Source organism: Arachis stenosperma, chromosome 7, assembly GCF_014773155.1.
Source record: "Arachis stenosperma cultivar V10309 chromosome 7, arast.V10309.gnm1.PFL2, whole genome shotgun sequence".
Classification (NCBI taxonomy): domain Eukaryota; kingdom Viridiplantae; phylum Streptophyta; class Magnoliopsida; order Fabales; family Fabaceae; genus Arachis; species Arachis stenosperma.
In genome coordinates this window covers 56,531,624-56,538,009 of record NC_080383.1, presented here as the reverse complement: position 1 = coordinate 56,538,009, position 6,386 = coordinate 56,531,624, and the positions used below count along the sequence as shown (strand labels likewise).

Here is a 6,386-nt window from a genome sequence, read left to right as displayed (position 1 = left end):
GTATTCCTATCTTTATTTTCTGTTTATTTATTATTATTATTCGAAAACTCCATAACCATTTATTATCCGCCTGACTGAGATTTACAAGATGACCATAGCTTGCTTCATACCAACAATCTCCGTGGGATCGACCCTTACTCACGTAAGGTTTATTACTTGGACGACTCAGTGCACTTGCTGGTTAGTTGTGCGAGGTTGTGAAGAAAGTGCTGAGTTATAAACGCACATACCAAGTTGAATGCCATTATTAGAGATCACAATTTCGTGCACCAAGTTTTTGGCGCCGTTGCCGGGGATTGTTCGAGTTTGGACAAACTGACGGTCATCTTGTTGCTCAGATTAGGTAATTTTCTTTTTGTTTTATTTTCAAAAAAAATTATTTTAATTAAAAATAAATTATTCCATGGCTTCAGAATTTTTAAGAATGGATTCTAGAGTTTCATGAAGCATGTTGAATCCTAGCTGGCTGTAAAGCCATATCCAAATCTTTTTGAAATGAGACTTCAACTAATCACCTCAATGCATGTAATGCCATCCTAAAGTTGGCTGGCTATTAAGCCATGTCCAACCCTTGGATTGGAGCCTTAGGCTAACATTGAAAGATTTCTGGAATTCTTCTTAAAAATTTTGAATTTCTTATTTTCTTTTTCCTATATATTTTTTTTGAAAAATATAAAATAAAAAAATAATAAAATAAAAAAAGAATTTTTTAAAAATTTTTGTGTTTCTTGTTTGAGTCTTGAGTCAATTTTTAAGTTTGGTGTCAATTGCATACTCTTATTTTTATTTTTCTAAAAGCTTTCGAAAATTCATGCATGTGTTCTTCATGATCTTCAAGTTGTTCTTGGTAAGTCTTCTTGTTTGATCTATATGTTTTCTTGTTTTGTGTTTTTTGTTGTTTTTCATGTGCATTTTTGCATTCATAGTGTCTAAGCATTGAGGATTTCTAAGTTTGGTGTCTTGCATGTTTTCTTTGCATAAATTTTTTTTCAAAAATATGTTCTTGATGTTCATCATGATCTTTAAAGTGTTCTTGGTGTTCATCTTAACATTCATAGTGTTCTTGCATGCATCATTAGTTTTGATCCAACATTTTCATGTTTTGGGTCATATTTGTGTTTTTCTCTCTCATCATTAAAAATTCAAAAATAAAAAAATATCTTTTCCTTATTTCTCTCAAAATTTCAAAAATTTGAGTTGACTTAGTCAAAAATTTTTAAAACTTAGCTATTTCTTATAAGTCAAGTCAAATTTTCAAATTTAAAAATCTTATCTTTTCAAAATCTTTTTCAAAAATAAAATCTTTTTCATTTTTTTATTATTTTCAAAATTTAAAAAAAATTTCAAAATCTTTTTCTTATCTTTATTTCAAAATTTTGAAAACTTTACTAACAATTAATGTGATTGATTCAAAAATTTGAAATTTGTTACTTTCTTGTTAAGAAAGGTTCAATCTTTCAATTCTAGAATCATATCTTATAGTTTCTTGTTAGTCAAGTAATCAAAATTTTAATATTAAAAATCAAATCTTTTCCAAAATATCTTTTCTATCATATCTTTTTCAAAATTTTATCTCTTTCAAAAATTTGATTTCAAAATATCTTCCAACTTCTTATCTTTTCAAAATTGAATTTCAAATCTTTTTCAACTAACTAGTTGACTTTTTATTTGTCTTAACTATATCTTATCTTTTTCAAAACTACCTAACAACTTTTCTCTCTCCAATTTTCGAAAATACCTCCCTCTTTTTCAAAATTTTTTTTAATTAATTAATTATTTCAAATTTTAATTCCCCTTTAATTTTCGAAAATCATTAACTCCTCTTCAAAAATTGTTTTCGAAAACTTCTCTCTCTCATCTTATTCTATTTATTTATTCATTTACTAACACTTCTTTTCATCTCTAATCTCTGCCCCTATCCTCACCCTTGTGTTTGGATTATTCATTCTTCTTCACTCTTATTCCCTTTCTTCTTCTACTAACATAAAGGAATCTCTATATTGTGACATAGAGGATTCCTCTTTCTTTTCTGTTCTCTTCTTTCTCATATGAGCAAGAATAAGGAAAAAGGCATTCTTGTTGAAGCTGATCCTGAACCTGAAAGGACTCTGAAGAGGAAACTAAGAGAAGCCAAATTACAACAATCCAGAGACAACCTTACTGAAATTTTTGAACAAGAAAAGGAGATGGCAGTCGAACCCAACAACAATAATGCAAGGAGGATGCTTGGTGATTACACTATACATACTTCCAAGTTTGATGGAAGAAGCATCTCAATCCCTGCCATTGGAGCAAACAATTTTGAGCTGAAACCTCAATTAGTTGCTCTAATGCAACAGAACTGCAAGTTTTATGGACTTTCATAAGAAGATCCCTACCAGTTTTTAACTGAGTTCTTGCAGATCTGTGAGACTGTTAAGACTAATGGAGTAGATCCTGAAGTCTACAGGCTCATGCTTTTCCCTTTTGTGGTAAGAGACAGAGCTAGAACATGGTTGGACTCTCAACCTAAAGATAGCCTGGACTCCTGGGATAAGCTGGTCACGACCTTCTTGGCTAAGTTCTTTCCTCCTCAAAAGATGAGCAAGCTTAGAGTGGATATTCAGACCTTCAAACAAAAAGATGGTGAATCCCTCTATGAAGCTTGGGAAAGATGCAAGCAGATGACCAAAAGGTGTCCTTCTGACATGTTTTCAGAATGGACCATGATAGATATATACTATTATGGTCTATCTGAGTTCTCTAAGATGTCACTGGACTATTCTGCAGATGGATCCATTCACCTAAAGAAAACGCCTGCAGAGGCTCAAGAACTTATTGATATGGTTGCAAATAACCAGTTCATGTACATTTCTGAGAGGAATTCCGTGAATAATGAGACGCCTCATAGGCACCATGACCTTTGAGAAAGCTCTGTGCAACCTAGGGTCAGGTATAAATCTTATGCCACTCTCTGTAATGGAGAAGCTGGGGATCATTGAGGTACAACCTGCCATATTCTCATTACAATTGGCAGACAAGTCAGTAAGACAAGCTTATGGATTGGTAGAGGACGTGTTAGTAAAGGTTGAAGGCCTTTACATCCCTACTGATTTCATAATCTTAGACACTGGTGCACGAAATTGCAATCACACTTTTGCAATCCGCACAACTAACCAGCAAGTGCACTGGGTCGTCCAAGTAATACCTTACGTGAGTAAGGGTCGAATCCCATGGAGATTGTTGGTTTGAAGCAAGCTATGTTTATTTTATTATTCTTAGTCAGGAGATCAATTATAATTATCAGTTTGAATTACAAAAAAATAAAAGAGCGTGAAATAATTACTTGTTGTGCAATAATGGAGAATATGTTGGAGTTTTGGAGATGCTTTGTCTTCTGAATTCCTGTAACATAATATTCCTCTCATGCAAAAGTGCAACGTTCCTTCCATGGCAAGCTCTATGTAGGGTGTCACTGTTGTCAATGGTTACTTCCCATCCTCTCAGTGAAAATGGTCCAAATGCTCTTTCATAGCACGACTAATCAGCTGTTGGTTCTCGATCATGTCGGAATAGAATCCATTGATTCTTTTGTGTTTGTCATCACGCCCCACAATCACGAGTTTAAAGCTCGTCACAGTCATCCAATCCCAGAATCCTACTCGGAATACCTGATGAGCGGATAATTTGTACGCTTTTTGGCATTGTTTTTAGTATGTTTTTAGTAGAATTTAGTTAGTTTTTAGTATATTTTTATTAGTTTTTAATTAAAATTCACTTTTCTGGATTTTACTATGAGTTTGTGTATTTTTCTATGATTTCAGATATTTTCTGGCTGAAATTGAGGGACCTGAGCAAAAATCTGATTCAGAGATTGAAAAGGACTACAGATGCTGTTGGATTCTGACCTCCCTGCACTCGAAGTGGATTTTCTGGAGCTACAGAAGCCCAATTGGCGCGCTCTCAACGGCGTTGGAAATTAGACATTCTGGGCTTTCCAGCAATATATGATAGTCCATACTTTGCCCAAGATTTGATGGCCCAAACCGGCGTTCAAAGTCACCTTTAGAATTCCCAGCGTTAAACGCCGGAACTGGCACCAAAGTGGGAGTTAAACGCCCAAACTGGCACAAAAGCTGGCGTTTAACTCCAAGAAGAGTCTCTACACGAAAATGCTTCAATGCTCAGCCCAAGCACACACTAAGTGGGCCCGGAAGTGGATTTTTATGTCTTTTACTCATCTTTGTAATTCTTAAGCTACTAGTTCCCTATAAATAGGACATTTTGCTATTGTATTTGACATCTTGGTAGCTATCTTTAGTCTTATGCTATCTTAGATCATGGGGCTGGCCTCACGGCCATGCCTAGACCTTGTTCTTATGTATTTTCAACGGTGGAGTTTTTACACACCATAGATTAAGGTGTGGAGCTCTGCTGTACCTCGAGTATTAATGCAATTACTATTGTTCTTCTATTCAATTCAGCTTGTTCTTATTCCAAGATATCACTTGTTCTTCAACTTGATGAATGTGATGATCCGTGACACTCATCATCATTCTCACCTATGAACGTGTGCCTGACAACCACCTCCGTTCTACCTTAGATTGGGTGGATATCTCTTGGATTTCTGATACATGACGCATGGTTGTTGCTCGCCTGACAACCGAGCACTCGCTTGACAACCGAGCCAGCCATTCCATGAGATCAGAGTCTTCGTGGTATAAGCTAGAATTGATGGCGGCATTCAAGAGAATCCGGAAGGTCTAAACCTTGTCTGTGGTATTCTGAGTAGGATTCAATGATTGAATGACTGTGACGAGCTTCAAACTCGCGATTGTGGGGCGTTAGTGACAGACGCAAAAGAATCAATGGATTCTATTCCGATATGATCGAGGACCGACAGCTGGATAGCCGTGCCGTGACAAGGTGCATTGAACATTTCCACTGAGAGGACAGGACTGTAGCCACTGACAATGGTGATGCCCAACATACAGCTTGCCATGGAAAGGAGTAAGAAGGATTGGATGAAAACAGTAGGAAAGCAGAGAGACAGAAGGGACAAAGCATCTCCATTCGCTTATGTGAAGTTCTTACCAATGAATTGCATAAGTATCTCTATCTTTATCTTTTATTCATATATCATCCATAACCATTTGAGTCTGCCTGACTGAGATTTACAAGGTGACCATAGCTTGCTTCATACCAACAATCTCCGTGGGATCGACCCTTACTCGCGTAAGGTTTATTACTTGGACGACCCAGTGCACTTGCTGGTTAGTTGTGCGATGTTGTGTTTATGCCATGGTATTGAGCACCAAGTTTTTGGATTCATTACCGGGGATTATTTGAGTTTTGAAAAGTATTGATCACAATTTCGTGCACCAAGTTTTTGGCGCCGTTGCCGGGGATTGTTTCGAGTATGGACAACTGACGGTTCATCTTGTTGCTTAGATTAGGTATTTTTCAGAGTTCTTTAGAATGAATTCTAGTGTTTCAAGGCGATGTTCTTATCATCACCAAAGCTGATTGATTCTCATCAATTTAGCTCTTGAATGCAATGTCCTGCTGAAACTTGGCTATCCATGTCTAATTTCTTTAGACTAAAGCTTTAGACTAACATTGCATGATTCCTGGAATTCTCATTAAGAATTTTGATACCTTTATTTTCTTTTCCACTTAATTTTCGAAAAATCAAAAAAAAAAATTTTACAAAATCATAAAAACCAAAAATATTTTATGTTTCTTGTTGAGTCTAGTGTCTCATTTTAAGTTTGGTGTCTTGCATGCATTGTTTATTTGATCTTGGTTCTATTTTCAAGTCAATAATACAGGGAACTGAAGATTCAGTACATGCAGCAGAGGAATTATACAGAAAAAGCTGGGCGTTCAAAACGCCCAGTGAAGAAGGAAAAACTGGCGTTTAAACGCCAGCCAGGGTGCCTGGCTGGTCGTTTAACGCCCAAAAGGGTAGCAATTTGGGCGTTAAACACCAGAATGTGCACCATTCTGGGCGTTTAACGCCAGGATGGCACAAGAGGGAAGATTTTGTTTTTAATGCAAATTTTTTTCAAGTTTTCAAAGTTTTTCAAAATCAAATCTTTTTCAAATCATATCTTTTCAATCAAATCTTTTTCAAATCAATTTCTTTCCTTTTTCAAAGATACTTGCTATCAATTAATGATTTGATTCAACATTTCAAGTATGTTGCCTTTTCTGTTGAGAAAGTTTAATGTTTGAATCATATCTTTTCTTGTTAGCCAAGTCATTAATTTTTAAAATCAAATCTTTTTAAATTGTTTTTCAAATCATATCTTCTCAATCATATCTTTTTAAAACCATAACTTTTAAATCACATCTTTTTCAAAAAAAAAGTTTTCAATCATATCTTCTTCAAAATCTTTTTCAAA

General features: G+C 35.3%; 1 non-coding gene across 1 annotated transcript; it reads right to left on the bottom strand.

Moving 5' to 3' along the window:
- Window positions 1-2,585: 2,585 nt before the first annotated feature.
- LOC130943000 (small nucleolar RNA R71) lies at window positions 2,586-2,689 on the bottom strand. Its single transcript, XR_009071540.1, has one exon. It is a non-coding gene; the product is annotated as a small nucleolar RNA R71 (small nucleolar RNA).
- Window positions 2,690-6,386: the final 3,697 nt, after the last annotated feature.